The sequence below is a fragment of the Papio anubis genome, chromosome 10 (genome assembly GCF_008728515.1).
Source record: "Papio anubis isolate 15944 chromosome 10, Panubis1.0, whole genome shotgun sequence".
Lineage (NCBI taxonomy): Eukaryota > Metazoa > Chordata > Mammalia > Primates > Cercopithecidae > Papio > Papio anubis.
In genome coordinates this window covers 120,892,160-120,915,777 of record NC_044985.1, presented here as the reverse complement: position 1 = coordinate 120,915,777, position 23,618 = coordinate 120,892,160, and the positions used below count along the sequence as shown (strand labels likewise).

General features: G+C 43.8%; 1 pseudogene across 1 annotated transcript; it reads left to right on the top strand.

Moving 5' to 3' along the window:
- The first annotated feature begins 2,357 nt into the window (after window positions 1-2,357).
- LOC108581493 lies at window positions 2,358-22,136 on the top strand (annotated as a pseudogene). Its single transcript, XR_002515983.2, has 4 exons — window positions 2,358-2,438; window positions 4,001-4,139; window positions 4,751-4,887; window positions 5,206-22,136. The product of XR_002515983.2 is annotated as an uncharacterized LOC108581493 (transcript).
- The last annotated feature ends 1,482 nt before the right edge of the window (window positions 22,137-23,618 follow it).

Here is a 23,618-nt window from a genome sequence, read left to right as displayed (position 1 = left end):
TTACGAAAACAGCAATATGGACAAAAGACATTTGAGGCTCTCCTGGGCATGCTTTCCCTTTTCTTCTTTTATGGTGTTTTTCTAGTTTGTTTCAGGCAAGCTCGCCCTTCATGATTGGAAAGTCTTGTTCAGAACAGTTGGTGTCTTCACAGTGACTGCAAGCACTAATGAATACACACAAACACACGCACACGTGCACACACACACACACACGCCCTGCAATAGGTGGCTTTCTAGATCGATACCCCCACCCCAGGGCACTAAGAGGGGTAAAGCCAGAGTCCGGCAGGGCGTCCTTCAGGATGTGACCTGTGACTTTGTCGTTGTCTTGAAATTCTCAGGATAGGGAGGATTTCAGTTTGATGCAAAAAATATTCTATTTCTATAACACATATTTTTGCTTTTTTTGTACCGCACGATCCTCCGTCGTCTCTCACTTTCCCCACACACTATTACATGCGTCATTAACTCTCAAGGTCCTGCCAAGACAAGCAGCTCACCTTCAACTGTTGAGAGCTATGAGGGACTCACCCTGCGCAGTGCATTGCCGTGAGGACACGAGGTGAAGCCCGGCGGAGCAGAGGTGCGCTGGGAAGGAGCCCAGGCCTTGTGAACTTTGTATACAAGAGTGTTTTGTATCCGTGTAGAAACTCACATAAACAGCAAATTATCATAGTTTTTTCCCTCTTCTGTCTCTTGGTGTATTGTATATGTGTGTAAATAAAGTATTAATTTCAGTGCAGTGTGAGATATCCTCACTGAATCCTGCCCACCTCTCTCGGCCAGGCTGATTCAAGGGGGCCCTGCCTGGCATCCTTCCTGCTCCACCAGCCATCACGAGGCCACCTTCCATGAGCTCCATTTCCACGACTGGCCCATCTGGGTATCACAGTTCCAACCAGAATGCGTGTTTGGTCCCTGGGGCTTCTGGATAACTTGGAGCTTTGTGAGAAGTCCAGAAGGATTTCTTCTGAAGAACCAAACCCATGTTTCACAGGCGACGCACAGTTTGCTCCTTTCAACATACACACGAAACACACATTCATGAAACAGCAAACAAGAGCAGCCTCGGCATGATCTGAGAGTCTGCCAATCCCTTCCTCACCAGAGGAGGGCTCAAAACCATGTTTTCACGTCCTCGGATTCTGGGGTGCAGCCCTCAGGGACAGCTTGGGATTGAGGCCAGAACACAGCAGGCAGGACCCAGAGCTTCTCCCCTGAATCCACTTGGCACATGGCTCAGAGCCAGTGGGGCTGGTCAAGGGTTGCTTTTCCGGTATGGTTTGCTCATTTTCTTTTGCTGTTCTTGTTCCTGCTCTCACCTGCACTGTCTGCTCTGTCCCTGCTCCTCAAGGGTTTCAAGATCAAGATGCTTATTGTCGAGAACTGTCTTCCTTTCAAAAATGGCTTTTACAGTTCTGGCCTCCAAATGCAGGATTTTACCTACACTGCTACATCATTCAACATTTAAAAAACAAAACAAAAATAGTTCACATGATTATAATTTTTCCATTTGCTAATGGGCAAATGAGAGTTGAAAGTGCAACTGCCTGCAGAACCCCTTGACAAAATCTGCAGAGAAAAGGTTTCTTTTCTGTTTCTGGGCAGGAACTAGAAAATGCTGTGCCTCATGGCTCCTGTAGACGCTCCTCCACCACTGAGCTGGGCTTGGCTTTACAGTGGGCTCATGGGTTCCATTTACAATATTAACCCTCAGCAGAAACTACAATTTCAGATGGATGTAGAGTTTCCTACGGCCATTGCTTCACCTGTCATCTGGAGAAAGCTGCCTGTACAGTCTTTCCAACTTTCCACAGATAAAGGTGAAAACAATGCAAGAGGAAAACAGAGATGACGACCTTTCCTTAAGGCAGAAACTGGGAAGAAGGGATGCCTGAGAGGAGCAAAAGGACCCTGATGCCATGAATGGCCTCGGTGTGAAACGCAGAGGGCCTCAGTTTGTGTCCCAGCACAGAGACCACCTACACAAAGTTTTGTTCTTGTTTGTGTTTTTAACTTTTCCCCTGTCCCCGATGGAGACACCTGTGCCTGTGCTCCGGGGGAACTCAGCAGCGCCTGTGCTCCATTCCTTGGCTGCTTCTGTGAGTTGAGCAGAATGCCTTTCTTCTCATTTCCATCAATCACCTCTCTTTGCTCTCAGCCCGCTCACTTCCCCATCTTCTACACCTCAGCCAAGATGCACCATCACGGAGACAGGAAGGAGGGGCTGCCGAGGACCCCAGGAACGCGGCCTCAGGAGTCACCATGCAGATGAAGAAGGGAGGCGCCCTCATATTGGGGCAGCCTGGGAACTGGGATGTGTTCCGTGTAGTGACAGCTCCCAGCACCCTGAAGCCATGACGGCGGAGGAGGCAAGGCAAGACCCCTCCTGCAGGACTGCCATCCACAGGGGCGATCTGGCGAGGAGTAGGAAGCAGGTAGTCTTACCCCAGGTCCCCTAAGAAGCGGTGCAAAGAAATGGATCAAATAGGCAACCATTTCGTCAGGGAAAATGCCTAAGAGAAACTGGGGGGAAGCTGGGGGGAGCTGGAATAGCCTTCAGACTGTGGTGTGAGTGTGACCCCAGTGAAGGAGAGAGGAGGGATGGTTGCGAGCAGGTGGCCCCAGGAAAGTTCTGCAAAGCCACGGGGCATCCTCAAGCCTGAACCGGAAGACCCAGCCCCAGCCTCTCCCCAGGGTGGACCTGCCTTGCTCAGCCGCTGGCTGGGAGCAGCCTGTGGGAAACGTGGCTCCATGCAAATATTTAACAGTCAATAAGCCACAGCTGAGGAAGCATGGCCACACAACCGTGTTAGTCCGTTCTTGCACTGTTACAGAAAAATACCTGAGACTGGGTAATGTATAAAGGAAAGAGGTTGAATCGGCTCACAGTTCCACAGGCTCTACAGGAAGCGTGGCAACATCTACTTCTGGGGTGGCCTCCGGGAGTTTTTACCCATGGTGGAGGCAGTGAAGGAGCAGGCATCTCACCTGGCAGAAGCAGGAGGAAGAGAGAGAGCCGGGAGGTGCCCCAGTTTTTTTTTTTTTCAAAGAAGACTTGCTCTGTCACCCAGGCTGGAGTGCAGTGGCATGATCTCAGCTCACTGCAACCATTGCCTCCTGGATTCAAGCGATTCTCCTGCCTCAGCCTCCCGAGTAGCTGGGATTACAGGTGCCCGCCACTACGCCCAGCTAATTCTTTTATTTTTAGTAGAGATGGGGTTTCACCATTTTGGCTAGGCTGGTTTCAAACTCCTGACTGCAAGTGATCCACCTGCCTCGGCCTCCCAAAGTGTTGGGATTACAGGTGTGAGCCACTGCTCCCAGCCTACACACTTTTATACAACCAGATCTTGTGAAAACTCTGTCACTATACAGTACCAGCGGCAGACGGTGGCAAACCATTCATGAGAACTCTGCCTCCATGTTGCACTCACCTCCCCTAGGTCCTCCCTGACACTGGGGTTACAATTCAACATGAGATTTGGTCAGGGACACAGAGGCAAATCGTATCAACAACCATTTGAAAAGTCATATGCAATGGGAGAGGGAAATCATGGGAAATAATAGAAAAGGAATTCTTTTCAGCAATGAAATCTGCTGACATCAAGATAAATACATATATACATGCATATGTATATACACACACATACACGCACACATATATATATATTTAATATGAAGTCTACTTCAAACCCAAACAATAGACAGATGGATTTATGCATACCTGAAAATGAGCACTGTATCTCTATTAAATAGGTAATATTGAAAAATACCCAGTGGCATAGAACAATGTTCTGAAATGAAAATAACAGGCGAAAAACAGTAAATACAAAGTAAAATGTCATGTTTCATAAAACTTCTTACCAGTGGTTCTCTCTGTGTGATGGGATTACAGATGATTTTTGTATTTTACTATTTTCTTAAAAAAAGGAATACATGTTGTTTTGTACCTTTAAGAGATTTTAAGAGCACCATGGCATGGGTCTGGCTCTCCTAGTATGTCAAGGTGCCTGCCTCTCATCCGTGGGGTCGCAGGTCGGCACGCTGGGGGAGTGGAGAGTCTGTGCCCCTTCCCTACGCCGCTGCCTCCGCTGCGACCAAGTTTACCAGGGAGCCCCCAGCCACTGGGGACTGGGGTCTTATTGTCCCTCTGCTCCTCCTCTAGGCAGAAATGTGAGCGCCCCGGAATTGACATCTCCTGGGGATGGGATTGAGAGGGGGGGAGGCGGGGTATGCCAGCCTACCTGAGCTCACAGCCCTTGCCGACTCCTCTGGGTAGGGGCTGAGCTGGGCTTCATGTTACCCACCTTGGGGTCAACCAGTGCTGCCCCCAGCATGGTTTGCAGCAGTCGCCTTCTGCTTGCCAAATCTCCAATAGCCCCCTCCCTCTGCAGGCTGCCCAGCCCCCAGAAAACATGCTGGGCAGGTTCTCCCAGGTTGTGCTCCAGGCTGAGCACAGATGCATGGTGACGTCCCCACTGCCAGCACTGTTAAATTAAGCCATGTCCAAGGACCCACAACACCCCAACACCTAGGTATTAAGCAGATTCATTGGAATGCAAGTCCAGTGAATGCATTCCCGTCCTGTCACATGGCTCCGTGAGGTTCTATAAACAAAGACCCTAATATGTTAACTACTCTTTTGGGTTATAATGTAATCTCCCTGCCAGTGGTCTGGATTTTTAAAAAATGGATTATTTCATCTCTCAGGTTTTTGGCCCCTGTCTTTTCTGACCATAGGGGAAAAAGTCTGGCAGAAGCAAGCCTTGGCTGGCCATGTGCACCTCATTCCATGCCATTCCAACTGTCACTGTGCTCCCAGGCTCACATAGTAAGAACCAGCTTTCCCGCTTCATGATTTTGCAGCTTTATGGGATGGATATGGTATGGCTTAATTAGAGGCCTAGTCTCATTTTGACAGTCTTTTGTGCGCCCTACATATTCCAGCCGCTATCATTATTACTGGAAATGTGAAAGTGGACATTGGCAGTGGGTTGGCCTCCACAAAAAGTCGTGAGAATCAAACTGTACAAACCCAGCTAGGAATGCCTAGCCAAGTTTATTCTAAAGCATTAGTTCATATTGTTAGACAGCTGTCTTTTGGCTAACACTGGGGAAACATCAATTAAATTCCTATTTTAGGGGTCAGAGTTATAGATTATTAATGAAAGCACTGAGTTGTACTTACTAATCCATCACCAGAAAGATAATAATTTAGCTTCTAGATAGGCACAATCGCAGACGTACACAGAGGCTGGAAGACGGTGCACCCCGTTGAGATACATGTCTCATCCGGTCCGCCACATGCAGCCGGAACCAGGCCAATGCCTGGGTGTCCCTTCTGTCCTGTCCTCCTCCCTCTTCTCTCTTGTCCCCACATTCCTTCCAGAGTTTCCCATACATGCATCTCTCTCAGGCTCCCTTCCACTGGGGGCCAGAGGTTCTCACAGAGCACAGAGAAGGAGACCATTGGCCCCTGGGACCATCAGGGCAATGATCTAGAAGTCAAGCAAGTGTTATAGCCCTTCAGGGTCTTCAAGGCGAGTCACTTGGGGTGAACCAAACATTTCTCATGCACACAATGGCTCTCTCATAATCATGACGTTGCATTCGGGCAAAGTCTCCCTTTCTTTGCTCTGTGTTACTGAAGATCCTCTTCCTACCAGAGATGAGAGAGTGAAGGGAACAAAAGGTTGGCTGAGAGGACAAGTCCATTCGTCCACCTCATACTCCCACTGTGATTGCACGCGCCGCCCTCATCTCTATCCTCACTTTTTTCCCAGTCAACTTGTACCCAACTGTTCTAGGGAGATTACAAGGGAAGAAGGCTGAGGTAGAGAGCGGGGCCTCTATACATTTAAGCTCATAGAGATACAGAGCATATGAAGATATGGGAATTCAGAGAAGTTTCATCCAACAGAAATATAATGTAAGTCACATAGTAACTTTGAGTTTTCCAGTAGCTGTATTAAAAACAGAAAATATAAAACAGGCAAAATTAATTTTAATACTATAACTTATTTAACCCAATATATCCAAAATGCTATTTCGTCATGTAACCAATTACATGATGAGCTTATTAATGAGATATTTTATAGTTTTCCTCCCAAATCTTTAAAATCTAGTATGTATTTTCTACTTACTTTACATCTCAAGGCAGATGCTAAATTTTCATTAGAACTACTTGATCTGTATTTAAATTTCATAAGATCTGCAGTTAAAAACTTAAATTCACACGCCCAAGTGTCCCCAAAGATACTTCAAAGTTTTCCAATAACTGAATCAAGTCCCAGTTTTAATTTACAATTAATTAAAGTAAAATTAAAATTAAAAATTTAGTTTTTCAGTTGCCCCAGTCACACTTTAAATACTCAGTAGTCACGGGTGGCTAGTGGCAGCCACGTTGAGCATGTGGATTCAGAATCTATGTGTATTTTGTTTCCAAGGATTGTAAAGTAACAGCAGCAGCAGCAGCACTTGAATATGATACAAACAAATAGGAAGCCTCAGGAAGGCGCTTCACAGAACTGTCAGCCTGTGGAGTTGTTTCCCCACGAGAGTTTGGAGTTAGAAAGAGGTATCCAAATCTGGGAGGTTCAATTCCTAAAGTTCTTTGTCCCAGAACTGCTACCTTAAATTGCGATCCCACAACAAGCTCAGCATGCAGCTTTCCCACTCATTGCTCCGTCAGCTCCTAACTCACTTTACTGAAGACTTACCTCACTTTAGATTGCATGACCTCTGAGGGCAGCAGCCATTTTTAACCTCTGCTGCTGTGGGTAACTAGCCTATATTGCTTTCGGGTCACTAAACTTCTTGCACAATTTGAATTTTTATATGAAAATTTGGGTAGACAAGAAAGCTTTCTGGCAGAGCAGATAACTCTCTTGGAGTTAACCGTGCCTGCTCTTGTTCATTGAACATGTTTGTGTTTGTAACTGAAAAGCAAGAGGTAGCAGAAGTACCTCTTTCATGCAGAAATAGTTCACTCCTGAATACTGATACAACAGTTTTCCCGTCAGTCCTGCCTCAGTTGCTGTCAAAACAAATCAGTCCTCAATAAGTGTTATAAGTGTGTTCAAAGCCCTCTTGGCTTTAAGCTGTTGGTTATTGATGGTAGAGAGAGGGTTGAAAATTGAGGTGCTACAACTGCTCCCCAGTGAGAGGTATACCATCTGCTCAGGTTGGACAGGCAGTGTGAGTCATTTCCAAGTTACCTTTTCTGCCTCCAGTGTGTGTGTGTGTGTGAGTGTGCATGTGAGTGTGTGTGTGTGTGAGAATGTGTGTATATGTGTGTGTGAGTGTGAGTGTGTGTGTGAGTGTGTGTGTGTGAGTGTATGTGTGTGAGTGTGTGTGAGTGTGTGTGTGAGCGTGTGTGTGTGAGTATGTGTGAGTGTGTGTGTGTGAGTGTTTAAGGAGGGTACAATATGCCCAAAGAAAGCCCCACGTGCCGGCAGGCCCACTGATAATTCAATACCCCCAAGTTAGCGACTATCTCCCGACAATCTCCTTCCCGAGAGCAGATGACAGCACTCGTCACTGATCCAAACTCCCGAGAATCTCCTGGGATCCAGAGGGTGATGGTTTTTTCTCCAATTCTTCCTGTTTTTTGTGCCAGTTCCCACCACAGCACAGCAAGGTGATGAGAGACCCCAATAAAAGCTTGTGCTTTCTCATCCTTCAAAAATCATGCCTCAGATTTTTCATTTTGAGGCCAAGCATAATTTTGACTCTAATTGGTTTCAGGCTTCAATCAGTGACATGACTCATAATCAGGATCCTCGAGTGCAAACTCACAATCCCATCCCCTAGCCCCAGGCTTCCTTTTCCAGCATCTGTGGGAATCCTTTTGTCCTTGATCTTTACTGTAAGGTATTTTGAAGACTTTGATGTATTAACTCCTCAGCCATCTCCCTCCCCTAATTTTCATTTTTTTCCTGGAATGAACCTTTAGTCTTTTGCAAAATTCCGTTTCCTTCGTGGGTGTAACCCTCTGGGTCAGGAAGAATTCTGGGCCCCTGTTAGCATTTATTGCCATAGGTGCCAGTTACCTCCCCATTTGCTCTCAGATTTTTAAGTAAACACACAGGGTGCTCAGGTCGATTTGAATTTCAGAAAAACAATGGATAAATGTTTGTATAACTGAATACCAAATATCACATGAGGCATAGTTATGCTAAAAATTTTTCATTGTTTATCTGATATTCAAACTGGGCATTTGTGTTTGATCTGGCAACCTCACTCTTTGGATTGATTCCTGCCCTTCCCTACTCTGATCACCATCACACGAGATGCCCCCTCTCAGCTCCCTTGCCCTTCAGATCCTGGAAGAATTTGGTTGAGAGTGGTGGGCCAGAGGCCAGGAAAAGCCAGGCTGCATCTCCTTTCTGTTCTTCTTGTGGAGTCTCCAGCCACAACTTAGTGTCTCCATGGCTCAGGCCCTGCCTGGATTTTCCTGCCTCTGTTGCCGTTTTCACTGGGTGACCTGGATCCCCGGGTGCTGCCAGGATGCTCCTCCCTGTACCCGCCCAGCACTGAGATGGTGGCAGCAGCTGCCCACTGTGCTAGTCTTCCCATTGTCTGCCATCCCCTGGTTAGAGACTCCACTTGCCCAGTACCTGTTTAAGCAATTTCCTGTATTAGATTTCATCTGTTTGAAATGTCGAGTGTGGCTGCTATTTCCTTGAATAACCCTTGATTGAGAATGGCTTTGCTATTTATTTCTCCAGTTCTCAAGAGCCCCCTCATCCTTCTTCCTTCAGTCTGTCAAACACTGCCTTTGCCTGTTTCCTCTCTTGTTTTCTTCTCAGCTGCCTTTGCCTGTAAAGACAGATCTGTCATAGGCCATACACAAATAAGGTGTTATCAGTATTAAAGTGCCAAAATTTCCTTCTTTATAAATATCTAAGATGCAAGCCTGGGAAACGATGACACCATCCCTCACCTGCAGTCCCATATTGTCATCAGAAAAGTTTAGTCATGGTTCTTGAGGAGAAAAGGAAGGGTTGTGACGGGAGCGAATCCACCTGGCTCTGTTTTCACCATGGAGTGTGCATCCCATCAGCTTGTGTGAAACAGAAGAAAGGCTGCGCTGTCCTGCCGCAGAGCAACGAGGGGGGCTAACGCTCAGTCTTCGTCTCCTGTTCCTTCCCAGAGAGGCATCCACATATCTGCTCCTCACCAATCCACAACTATAAAATGAAACCACATTTTCAGTTAATAATGAGATGTTAATGTCATGAGAGATGCCTAATAATTTAATTGCCCAAAAAAGCCCTTCTCAAATTATTTCCAAGTAACATTGACAAGTATCAGAGACAGCTGCCCCGTGTGTTCAGGAGTGGGCCCCACGATCATCCAGCGAGTCTCCTGGTCATGCCATTCTGCTGCCTCTGCTTCCGTGACTCTCCCGAGGACACGGCTCCACAGGGCCCAGCTGGGATCTGCCTTGGGTGCACGGCGTCCTCCATGGCCCGCTTTGACTGTGGAATACACTTGCCCTTAATTCTTCAAAGCATAGCAATGATCAGCCCGTAGCTTCAAAATTGTATGGAAATTTGTGAGTTAATGGAAGGGAAAAATATTACAAGAAATGCATATGTTACCTTCAGAGCCCGCCGGCTGAAGCCTTCCTCTCCCTGTTCCACATGGCAGGAGCCTGTGGACTCCATTGGTGAATTTTCAGAACATCTGTTTACTTTTGAGTCCAAACCAGACTGGCAAAGGCTCCCACAAACAAATTATGCAATTCTTTGCTTTTTGTCCCTAGATTGGCCTCTTCCTGTCACTTGTGACACTGGCACCACTGACTCTCGTCAAGAGAAACATGACATTTCTCACAGGGGTGTAGACTAGCCCCCCAAGGTAATCATGCAATAGCCCTAACAGCAATTCATGCACTGGGGTGTTCGTGAATTAACATTAAATAATATTACAAAATGGACAGCAGGGGAATTCAGTGCCTTCTTATATCACCCTGAGAGTGGAGCCTACAAATCCTCCTGAGTCTTTGAGGTTCTCTATTCCTGTTATCCTTGAACAAGAAAATGTGCACATGTACATACACACACCACTAATTTCACTGAAAGCACAAGAATGAGCAGTAATAGATGTGCACAGGTCAGTCTAAATGAGTATTTATCAAAACAGATTTTTCTATTTTGCAGATGCGAATTTAGAACTCTGCCTACATCTTAAAAAAACCTCTCCAATAACCACCCACAACAATTTACCTCCTTAGAATTCTATTATTGGATATTTCCTTCTTAGAAGAAGGTTTTCTTTTTCCTGAGGAAGACACCTCTGTGAGCTGTTTAATTATGCAAATGTGAGCAAGGATGGTGAGCAGGGTGGTGAGCCCGAAAGGCAAATTCAAATATCTGTTCTCGGCAGCAGAAGCTGCTAATAACCTAAATAACAGATATTTTAAATTAAGAAATAATTGGGAGACTTAAAAATATATAGTGAGTATTCTTTTAGCCAACCATCAGCTCTAAGTAATGCTAATATACTAACATATTTAGATGTTTGTTTGATGTTTTTATTTTAAATAAGACATTATAGATAAAGTTCAAACCCCATTTTATTATCCCCTGGTCCTCTCTTCCAATTTTCTCTTTCCTGATGCATCACCTCCCCTGTGTTGGCTTAGGTGTTTCTCATACATATGTTTATGTTTCTCTATATAAAACTGGTATACAGGATACCTTTGCATGTTTTGAAATTAAGTAAACTTTTTCAGACAGAATATATTTTTCTTCAAATTGGATTATTTTTACTCAATATTTAATGTCAGATCTCTGTTACTGCATATAATCCTAATAATCTAGTTCATTTATGAAAGCTGCAATATTCTATCAAATGCACTTGCTTTTCCAGACAAAATGAAGTGATGGGGATTTTATTTACCTTCCTCCCCAAAACAATCAAAACACAGGCAAAACATGTGATATAATGTTTTCAAGTCACTGGACATCAAACAATGAAGGGCAGTGAACTCTCTGTGACAGCAAATGAACAATAATGAGGCCTCCAATTGCTCAGCCTGTCTTCCTTGATAGTGTTTCTAGGCTCCTATTCAGAGAAGGGGGAACCCAGGCAGAGCTCAGTGGAGTCCCTGAGTTGAGGAGACAGAACTGAGAGTATAGAGAAATCCAAGAGGCAGGAGGAGCTCACAGGACAGAATGCCAGCAAGGACAGCGCTGTACAGAAAGAATGATCGGGAGGCAGACAGAGGGTGCGGAGGGTCACCACTGAGGGTTCTGGTGAGTAGTCATGATCACATGAAAACCTCCCAACTTTGGGGAAAGAACCACCCAAAAAGACCGGAAGTAACTGGAGCTGACCAGGGCCTGAGAACAGCTCCTGTTTCTATTAGCTGGACTGAAGAGCTTCATGATTCACAGGACATTTGGTTTGAATACACAGACAGGCTTCCCTTAATCAGTGGAGAATAAGTAGAAATAGAGTCAGCATTGCTGTGGTCCTACCTAGAAGATCTTAAAAGCCAGACTCAAAAGGATCAATCTATTTCCAGTAACTTAATTACATCCCAGAATAAAGCTCAATAATATTGAAAGGACTACAGCAACTTTCAGTACTCAATACCAGGCATTCAGGGAAGCAGAAGAATATAACCCTTAATGGAGAGGTCAGTCCATCAAAATTGACCCAGAACTGGCACCAATGTTAAAATTAGCAGACAAGGACATTAAAATATCAGTATAATAACTGTATTCCGTATGTTCAAAAAGTTAAATAAAAGCATGGGAGATACAAAAATGACACAAGACAAACTCCTAGAGATGAAAAAAATACAACATATAAGACAAAAAATAAATTACAGGGTTAGCAACATGTTAGACACTGCAGAAGAAAAGCTTGGTAAATTTTAAGATCTAGTAGTAGAAACTATCTAAAATGAAACAAAGAGGGAATAGTACAGAAAAAAAAACTCCAGTACATCAGTAAGCTGTGAAATCATGTCAGGTGGTTTAATATATATGTAATTGGAATCACCAAAGGGAAGGGGGCAGAAAAAACATTTAAATAGATAATGGCCAAAATTTTCCAAATTTAATGAATATTATAAACCCATAGATCCAATAAGCTCCGAGAACCTTAAGTAAATTACACCAAAGCACATACTAACCAAATTGGCTAAAACCAGTGACTAAGAGAACATCTTAAAAGCAGTCATACAGAAAAAGACAAAAGGAAAAGACAGACAAAATAAAGAGGAGGGAAGATAAGGGTGACAGCAGATTTCTCAGAAGAAACAATGCAAGTGAGAAGCCATTGGAGCTGCATTTTAAAAGTACTGAAAGAAAAAATTGCCACTCTTGAATCTGTACCCAGTGAAAATATTTTTCAAAAACAAAGGTGAATAAAGACTTTTTTCAGATTTGAAAAGCAATTCCATCAAGTGACTATATTACAATTTGCCCCTCCATTTTTCTCTTGATGGACATTTAGGTGGTTTTCGTTGTTGTTGTTTGCTGGACAGCACTGAAATGAGCATCATACACACATTACCTTTTGTTCACATGAGAATTTTTCTAGAATAGGCATCCAAAGGGAGAATTGTTGGGTAACAAGGGATGTGTATCTTCCGTTTTTGCCAAGGTACATACCAAGTGCCTGGAAAGTGTGAGCATTAGTATTATCAGATTAAAATGTTTGCTTTTCTAATGGGCCTGTTTCTGGATGTTCTATTCTGTTGCACTGGTCTGTTTGTCTATCATGGGACTAATATTAGGCTGTTTAAATTGTATAGTTTCACAATAGCAATTGCACAAGATCCTCTGAATCAGTTTGCTAGGGCTGCCATTATAAACCCTGTTGTAGTAGGGCTGCCATAAAAAACAGAAATTTCTAAACAGCAGACATTTATTTTCTCACAGTTGTGGAGGCTGGAAGTTCAAGATCAAGGTGTTGGCTGGGTTGGCTTTTTTTCTAAGGGCCATGAAGGTAGGATCTGTTCCAGGCCTCTCTTCTTAGCTTGTAGATGGCCTTCTCCCTGTGTCTTTACATCATCTCCTCTCTGTATGTGTCTGTTTGTGAATTTCTCTTATAATATTCATCAATATTGGATTAGCCCCACCCCATCATGACCGCAATTTTAACTTAACTTCTGCAAAGACCCTATTTCCAAATGTAGTTACATTCTGAGGTATTAGGGGTTAGAACTTAAACATAGGAAATTCGAGGGAATGCAATTCAGCCCATGATACCCTCTGTCTTAGTTTTTCATCAAAAGTGAATTTTAGAATCAGTTTCTCAAGTTTCACAAAGAAAAGCCCACCAGGACTGTAAGTGAGAATTGCATTGGATTGATTAGGGGAGAAATGACATATTTGTGACATTATGCCTTCTCTTTCATAAACATGCAGGTCTGTCATTTGTTCAGGGATTCTTTTATGTCTTTCAGTAAAGTTTAAATTTTACTCCTAATGGCTGTGTATTAATTTCTTCCCCCTGGCTTAGTACCATAGAAGCTCCATACCTAGGGGGTTCACACAGCCTTTTTGAGAAGCTCTTGCATTCAAACTTCTGGCTCCTGTATAAATTTTTCTATCCTTATTTTTCACAACTCACTGCCTCAAACTCTTCACTTCAACAACACCAAAATTCTTGAGGTTTCTCAAACATACCATGTTAAATCACGTCTCTATGCTTTTTCATGTTCCCTCTGCCATTGATCTATCTGTTACCTATTAAAAGATGAGGTGCATTAAAGACTCAGCCTAGACAAAACCTCCTCCAGGAATCCAACCTCAGCCAACACCACCACCCAACCAATAGAGTTAGGTAGCTTTCTTCTCTGCTCTTCTAGCATGTGACTGCAGTGCCACAGCATTTTCTAAATGTCTCTATAATGCTAAAGACATTTAGAAATAGTGTTGTATCTTATTCAAATTTGGATACCATCAAACAGTAGCACAGTGCCTGGAATATAAGAAGTGATTCCAAATATTGCTACAATAAGTGGATAAAATAAACCAGAATAGCAATTGGTTAATTTTTTCATAAGTGATATTTCCGTGTTAGAGATTGCTAGCTGGAACCTCCTTCTCAGGATTAGTGGACCTGGGAATGAGAGGGATATGGAAGTGGGGAAGTGAACATGGTTTCAGGAAAAATCTCGGTGGAGATGGTGAACACTAAAAACCTGTTTCCACTTCTTAATAGAAAGCAGCTAATGAGTAGCCCCAGTGTTGGTGTCTGCCTTATTTAACATCTCTCATTCTTGGAAAGCCTTGGATAAAGGCCACCGGGTCTATCGACTTCTCCATTGCCTCACAGTTTCTTTCAGACTCAAGAGCAGCCTTCGTAACTGTGGTCACAATCTCTGTTGCTGCATTGCTGAGATTACAAACAGCCTCTGAGCAACGACACCATGGACATTCCCAGGAGGACCCAGGCCGGATTTCTAGACCCTCTCTTTCCCCAAGCCTCAGAGGATTTTCTCTCTGTCCGAATCCTTGGGGGAAGGAGGCACCTCCCTCTTGTCCTCAGGTACTGACTCCACTTAACAAGAAATATGCAGTGAATTCCCAGGCCTTTTTCTCTGAAATTAGTGAGCTGACTGAGGGTTTCAAAACACCCCCAAGAGGCCACATGGTAAAGGTGACTCTTCAAACATGTTTTAAGTTCCTGGCTTTTGATGGCTTTTATCTCCTCAAAAGTAAGTGAGAGCTTTAGACAGAGCTGTGAGGACTATTCAGTAAGTGTGAGCACATGAGCTGGGGACAGGCTTCTTGCGGAGAGCTTTTCTGTCTCACATCATCCGTGCTGCGGCCTTGCTTCCTCTACAGGTGGAGGAATTTGGACGGGATGTTGACCTCCAATAACGTCTCCTAGACATTCTTGTGTAAACCAAATGCTCCAGGCGCTCTCCCCTCGAGTTCAATCTTGCAGGACACTGGACCCTGGAGATTTGCCGTGCTTGCTGTTGGGACAGCGATGCTATGGAGACAGGCTCCCTTTGCCCTGTCGTCTGCATAACTGAGGCATCTCCCTTTCTCCCGCCTCGAAAGGCTGTGGGACTCAAGTGTAGCACTCAGATGAGAGTCTTCCAGGAGGGGAAAGGATGTTCTAGAAAATGCACCATCTTTGTGGGGAGCATCTGCTCTCCCCTTGCTTCCCCACTCCTGTTGGTAACAGTCTTCCTGTTTTCCTTAGGGAACTACCCTTGGCCTGCCCTTTGCAGCAGGCTGTCTTTATGGACATCCTAATCAATCCCCCTTCTCCTACATAGCTCCTCTCAGGTCATGCTTGAAATGCTCCTCATGCAGGTCCCTTCTGGGGATGCTGAAAGGCTACTCCACCTGTTCCAAAGAACTTCTGCTCGCCCCGCCATATGGGGAGGATTTCCGTCTCTATTTGTGGTTTTCACGAGTCAATGCAAGTATTCTAGGAATGAGTAGCAGCGCCGCCCGTCATTAACTTCTTAGGGTAAACTTCCATGATGCCTCTGTTATCTGACATCCTTGGGGGCGTATTGCTTCACATGAGAAAAACTACGAGATCACTGCACTGAAATTTTCTGAAAAAACCTTGACACATTATAATCTTCTGGGAAACTTTGAAATGGAACATGGTGGAAACAAAGCCCAATCTAGCTTGTTCTTAGGAGTCATGATGGTCCTTCTGCAAATCAGGTCTCTGCTCAGTGTTGTAATGTTATATACCAAAGTTCTTTGGTCCGGGGAGCTTCAGTGGGAATTCTTTTGAATGTTTTCCTTTGCGCTTTTGAAACTTCTTTTACTACCCGGCAGCAATTGGCGTTTCTTGCCCATGTGAGCATTTCCCTTCTTAGAGGCTGTTGCCTGCTGCCAGGTAAGCAAAGATGTCTGAGTCACCCTGAAGGCAGAGGTGGTAACAGTGGCGTGAGGAGAGCCGAGGTGGCTCTAGGAAGTTTGAGAGAAAGGGCAGGGGATCCACAAAACATCATCTCCAGCCAGACTAACCTATTTTCCCAAATGTTAGTTCAATAATTGAACACATGAATGACGGAGAACACGGCACAGTTTTCTAAGAGGAAGCAGATCTTCCTGGAGTTCTCAAGTCTCATTAACACAAATTCCCTTTATGCAAGTTATATAAATTGCGTGTGTTTCCTGGGCCTTGGTCGGCTTCTTAACAGCATCATTCAAATAATGAACATTGAAAAAAAGTGTCAAGAAAACTGTGTAAGCATCATATTGTCAGATTTCTTTGGGAAAATGTACTAAACCCAAAAATGTTACTTTGATTATTTCATTGAAAGGGCAGGTTGTTAGGTTTTCAGATTTTTTTCCTATAAAAGTTGGTTCACTTTCATCTTCTTGTAAAGGAACTAAACATATCCCAGGAAAAAGAAAGTGCACAATTGTAGGGTGTCTGATATCAGGGATGCTTATTTGACATTATTATAAAGTAAACACTGAGTTCTGGCATGCCAGGTGAGGCCAGGCTTCCTTTCTACCCTCCATGTCCTAGTTTATGTCACTCCTGTCTTTTCTAAGAAACCGATACCCATTATCTCCCTCCCTGCCATTCAAGTTGCTTTTCTTTGATATCAAAGATTCCTCTGTGATTTCCTCTCTTGGCTCTGCTGCTGACAGTGGAGAATATGGACTCAGCAGCAGGGAAATCTGAAGTCATTAAATATTATAAATTCCCCCTTTGCATGTACGCGGTGATTTTTTGGCAAGTACTGCATTTCCCATGCCTTTGTAAATGAAAGGGAAATTAAAAAATAAATGACAAATGTCAAAGTAATTAGGTCATCCAATCACAATCCAAATGTTTACATTTGCATGATTACGGCAGCAACATGGGAGCATCCAGGTGATGCTTTGAAGTACAGTTGAATAAATGATATGTCATGGTAAAAGTAAATATTTTAAATCACTATTACGTTATCAGATTAATCACCCTACAACTGCGCGAGATAAACGGAGATGGAAGCATGTAATGTGCATTCATTTGGAATATCTCCAGCAAACTCCACAGTGTTCCATTGGACAGTTGATGAGGCACTCTAGGTTTTGATGAGAATGTACCATCTGTTGCTACATGACCTAAATCCTCTATTGGGGTCAGTCCTCACTGAGCATTAGTGTAGTGACTTAATCATCTGTACAGTCTGCACTGTCCAGGCATTCTTGTATAGACCATATCACAAAGTGGTTCTTTCATTGAAAAAGTAGAAATAAAGACAATAATTAAAATAAATTTCAACTGTACTGTACATGGCCATGTATATGGAGTGATTTTATGAACAAGTAACTTCAAATTGAGATGACTGATCATCCATGCAGATAGACTGAGTGGGGTTCTTCCTTGGACCACTGGCAATGCCTTCAGCCTAGCGTGGATCAGACACTGGGAATTCCAACTCTTGTTTCAGTTTTATCATCATCGCCAGCTTAACATGGACAATGGGCTATTTCACAGTATTTCATATACATTATCTCATTGATTTCTTAACCCAGGTTAGGACTCTTTGTGTTACATTCTTCAATGCCATCTCTATTCCTGGGACTCTTCCCACTTTGTAATTATATATGCACTTTTGAAATTAGTTAATTTATGTCTCTTTTCCCCTAGCAGGTGGGAAGCTCCATGCAGGCAGAAATTAGTCTGCATTACAATTAGCATCTGATCATGAGTAGGATCCATGCATGCCCAGGTATTCTGCAGTTCTTTAATTGGAAAACGAGAAATAAGGACATTGATTGAATGTTAACTACATTGCATATTGATAACAGTGTATATACAGAGAGTTACTAAACAAGTAACTTAGAGATGATTGCTGAAACATGCATATGGCATGGACTGGGGTTCTTGCTTGGAACTAGGACGCAAGCACAGTTCCTGGTACCCCATAAAAGGCATTCAATAAATGTCTGTGAGTGAGTGAATGTCAACATTCACAGTAACACAGTGAGTTAGGAGATAGTATTCCAAATGTGTGTAAAAGGAAACTGAGGCCTAAACAAGATAGGCTCTGTGTTCAGTAATGAAGCTGGAACCAAAGCCAGGTCTGCAGGGCTGCAGAGTTCTGTGTGGTTGACCGCCACACTGACTGCCTTTGGCATCCTCCTCTCCTATGACCACATTCTCTTCCTGTTGGGTCCAGAGTCATCACTGCTCATTGCGGGAACTCATCGCCATTCAGCTTACATTAAATCAGTATTTCTCATGTGCAGCCATAGCCCATGGGTGCTAGTTGGGAGGATTTTACATGACAGATGGATGAATATTTTTTATTTTTTAGTTATATATTTAATTTGAATTTGAAAAATATAAATGGAGCATTAAATCAATTTTTTTCCCATGGATATTACTGCCTAGGATGGGAAAAAGTATTTAAATGTTCAAATGAGTCAACTTACAGAAAAGCATTAAGTGATTAATACGATAGAGGAGACACATGGACAAGGCACACCTCATAAATTGTGGGAATGTTATGTAAGTTTCACCCGAAGTGGAAAACATTCTCTTTGATCGATTTCTCCCTCTTGTTAAAATTTCGTCTCACCTGCTTAAGACAATGTTGACAGTCTTCTGATGGCAAAGGAGGGACACTCCTTTTTGAGAAGGAAAACCATTTCACTGCCTTACCTATCTGACAATAGGAAGGCTTATTTTTCTGTCCCATGGAGAAATCCTAAACTTTCCAGGGGAAGAGTTTGCTTTGAGAGATTCTATTTGCAAACCAGTCCCAAAGACAAAGCAGCTCTCTGCTCGCTATCTTTCCTGCTTTCTTTGCAAAAAGTTCTTGCTGCCCTAGAGTGGGAGGATGAAAGGGAATGTCTCCTCCTGGAGTTGGAATGGGCCATTGCTGCTTTGTAGCAGAGATGAGGGCCAGGTCTGGGACAAAACTGGATTCATCAGTGGTTTAAGAGCCAACAACCTTGTCTTAGGTATACTTAACTCTTGCCCCACAAAATACATGCAAAGCTTGTATCTTAGTGTTTAAAAATGCTAATTGAATGAGAAATGAATGAATAGTTCTTCTGTTTTTCCCTCAAAGTAGCATGCTTTTACAGTGATAATATATTCTTTAATAATTGGAGAACAGAGCTGACCTTCATGCCCAGATAGTACGAGTATGTGTCTTTATACTTTCACACTGGAATATGAAATTTGGGAAATCAAGAGACGTACAATTGTTTCTCATACGTTAAGCAGGTGCTCAGGAAGTAAGTATGGGCTTTTGTCCTGGGTTGAATAGTGTCCCCCGCAAAGTTCACGTCCACATGGAACCCGTGAATGTGACTGCTGTGGTTTGAATGCTTCTGTCGAAACTTAATCCCCAATGTAACAATACAAAGAAATAGGGTCTTTAGGAGGTAAAGGGAAGTAGATGCCTGTATAAAAGCGCTTGACTGAGGGAGCTCACCCCTTTTTGCCCCTCCTGCCCCTTCCCCCATGTGAGGACACGAGGCTGCATTATCTGTGAGGAATGGACTCTCACCACACACTGGACCTGCCGGCATCTTCACCTTGGACTTTCCAGCAAAGACTAGAAGAAATAAATTTCTGTTTTTCATACATTGCCCAGTCTCTGATAATTTTTAGAGCAGCACAAACAGACTAACACAATGGCCTTAGTTGGAAATAGGGTCATTGCAGATGTGATCAAGTTAAAGACACACACAGGGAAGCCACCCTGTGAAGATGGGGGTGGAGACTGAAGTGACCTCTCCACCAGCCAGGCAACACCAGGGACTGTCAAATGACTGGACTGTGTCGCTGAAAAAATTAATTCTGTGCAAATTTCACATCCACCGGCAAGTTCTCCATGAGAATTTTGCATTATGTTTTCCATTTTGATGATTACTGAAAAAAATGATCATAGGCCTTCTTGGAATTATCAGGACAATGACTTTTGTCACGTTATTTCAAGGTCCCACTTACATTTGCCTCCACTTCAGTGCCCTGTGGTTTCAAAAAATGTACCAGGTCCTAACAGCAGCATCCTTCCCCGTTTCTCATTGTGTCAAGCTGAATTCTTTAACCAGCTGTGAGGGCAACATTTCTCCTAGATCATTTGGTAGAACGTTTTTATAGACTAAGACTTCACTGTCTTAAGTTACTTAGTGAGCGAAGACTTTGATCTGACAGAATTTAAAAGGCCTAGTATTGCAAACGGATGCTTTCTTTAATTGTCCTGGATTAATAGCAGCAGAGGCATACTTAATGTTAAGGTGATACCGCTGCATCAACAAGGCCAAATGAAGTCATGTTTTACTTAAGCAATAAAGGTAGCAGAGGTTAGACAGAAAAGCATGCTGGGTGAACTGAGACCTCCCCTCACACTGGCGGTGGAGCCAAGAGGACCTGGGCCTCCGCTGTCAGCCCAACACGCTCCCCTCCCAGGGATGCGTCTGCCGGGTCCTAACCTCATATACTTCATCAGAGGCAATTGCAACAGTCAGTTTGCAGTCAATGTAGCAGGAGATGGCCCACAAGGACGTTTTCATTCAATGACATATTTTTATTTTTCATGATTGCATTTTGGAATATATTTTAAAATGATTGGCCTGTCAACAGAGTGTATTGGCAGTTAAACATAACCAGGAGAATATGTAAAAAATAAAAAGCGTAAATTATGACAATGATAATATTGGTGATGCAAACAGTGGTCCACCAAGCTGAACATAAAAACACATTCCAGGCAGTGACAAGTCAACAGAAAGCCACCAACACATCATTTTCTAATCAACTCAGAACTAGCAATTTTGTTTTAGCCAAATAATGCAATCTGTCATATCAAATGAGTATCGTTGATTTAAATTCTATTAGTTTTTAAGTTAGGGCCTTTCTTTTGTTCCCCCTGTAAATGCACATTGCTAGTGAATACGGGTTTTATAGCTAGTTTTATATTTGTACATATTTAAGTAACATTATGATGAAAGAATTTGTCGACCATGGGAATTCATGAGAATCATTTTCCTTTCAAAGGAAATCACTCAAGGTGGAGTAGTGTAGCCTTAATAGCATTGTAGCCTTTTCTGTGTTTTATTTTCATGTTTTGAAAAACCACATTTTCACGTCTGTATGTCATTCTAAAGGTGTCCATTGTGAAAAGTAATTGTCACATACGGAGAAATCGCTCATAACTCCACTACCCACACCATTTTAACACCTCTTTTTTAGGGGATGTCTATAAATATTTAATTTAATTATGCAAAAACGATGTGAAACTCTAAACCTTCTTTTACCATCTGCTCTTAACACTTAGTTGATATCCATGCCAATCATAGGGTGTTAAAATGAGAATTTTCTGTCTCAGAGTTTTAGGTGAGAACAACACAACCAAGCCGAGAACACATTTCCTAAGGTAGAGGAGAGAACAGATCACTGGAGTGACATGATGTGACATGAAGTGTCTTTTCCCAGCATTATCCTGAGCCGGAACCTGTGTGATCTGAGGCCAGGTCAGGGGGCAAAGAGGGTGAGCTGGCTCCTTGAGGGAGAGTTGTCGGCCTGCTGTCTGCCCCGCTCTCCTGCCTGGGACAGAGGGGATGCTTCCTGCACACCTGGAGCCAGATGAATGAGGCTTCCATGGGGCCTGCCCGGAAACTTGACCCCCTCCTTCAGAATCCGGGGTGCAGGAGGCGTGGCTCGCACTGGAGAGGCCTCAAGGCCTGAAGCTGCATTAGGTGCCTCTGAAGAGGCGGCACTCAGAAGCTGTGGGCAAAGGTGAATGTGCCTGGAACTTCATCAGTACCCAAAAGGGTTTTAGCTGACCCCGAAAGATGACACTTCCTACCTGTATGTAGACAGAGTAAACATACACACACACACCATGAAGCTGATAAAGAAGGAGGGATGGTTAGAGAGGAAAGGAGAGTACTGGGTGGGGGCGGGGGGTGGTCTACGAAGGAAGTTCAAGTTTGCCCCTCTCCTCTGAGGTCATAAATAAAAAGTCCGTTGATCCAAGGAACTGCCTGAGGTATCAGGTGGAAGTGATGGGCTGAGCACCATCTTAGTAGGCATGATTAGTAGAATCAGCTCCACAGGGTCGGCCTTTCACGGGTCAGTCTTCTTTGTCAAAACATAGTATTGAGGGCCGGGCGCGGTGACTCACGGCTGTAATCCCAGTACTTTGGGAGGCCGAGGCGGGCGGATCACGAGGTCAGGAGATTGAGGCCATCCTGGCTAACATGGTGAAACCCTGTCTCTACTAAAAATACAAAAAATTAGCCGGGCATGGTGTCGGGTGCCTGTAGCCCAGCTACTTGGGAGGCTGAGGACGAAGAATGGCGTGAACCCGGGAGGCGGAGCTTGCAGTGAGCCGAAATCGCACTACTGCACTCCAGCCTGGGAGACAGTGAGACTCCATCTCAAAAAAAAAGATGGTATTGAGGCCAGGCACGGTGGCTCACACTTGTAATCCCAGCACTTTGGGAGGCCAAGGTGAGCAGATCACCTGAGGTCAGGAGTTCGAGACCAGCCTGGCCAACATGTTGAATCCCTGTCTCTACTAAAAATACAAAAATTAGCAGGGCGTGGTGGTACATGCCTGTAATCCCAGCTACTTGGGAGGCTGAGGCAGTAGAATCTCTCGACCTCAGGAGGCAGAGGTTGCAGTGAGCCAAGGTCGCGCCACTGCACTCCAGCCTGGGCGACAGAGCGAGACTCCATCTCAAAAAAAAAAAATTTTTTTTTGAGAAAGCAGTCACCTGAGAAGGCTCTTCTCCTTCTCTGATCAGTTTCTTAAGAAGAAATTCTCTTGGGCTCTGGCCACAGGGGGATTCCTATTAATGAACACAATCCCTATTAATGAACATTAATGTATCTAAACAATTTTACTTAAAATTTAAAAACATAACCTTACCACTGTCAGAGGCATATAAGAAAATTTCAACTTGTTGCTACTTCTAAATGCCCCTTGCCTTCTCATTTTTCTATGAACCTATGTCTATTGCAAGGGCTGTTCTTTTTTTTTCTTATTTCCTGGAAATAGAGAAAGAAAAGTGTCTAGCTGCAAAATACAAAAATGCAGGTTGTTGTTTACCTAATGTTAGTATTCTTCGGATGGATTAATAAGGGGAGCAGTTTTGGAACCTGGCTTGCATAATTTTTCACCTGTTTAAACATTGCGGCTTTGGGAGCTTGGCTCTGCTTGGTGCTGAGTCAGCCAGCATCCTAGGGGTTGATGGGGTGGAGTCCCCGATTCTTTGACACAGGCGAAATTATGTATTTGGAGGTGTTGACATACCATCAGGCAAATGCTTTAAACCTTATCAGTAATTTTTAAAGACATGATTAAAAATGGGGGTATAAATAGCATCCAGCACCCCTAAGGCGACAAAGTATTCCATGAAGCAAGTTCTTACTTCTTGCAGGTCTGCTGTTTTGTTCTGCTTTGTCTTTTCCATTAACTAAAAATCAAGGTAGTCTCTGGAGCTCAGAATTGAGTGAAAGGTTGGAATTTAGAAGGTCAGACGCCCTGGGGTGGATAAGTCTGGCCTTTCTGGGTTTGGGAGATGATTCTCTGAATTCTTGCTTAGAACTCTGCTCTCAGATTTCACAAGGGCCTTACGAAGGGGAAATCCATGGGGCTGCCACCAGGAGGAGGGGGCTCTGGGCCTAGGTGAACCCCCTCAAATGGG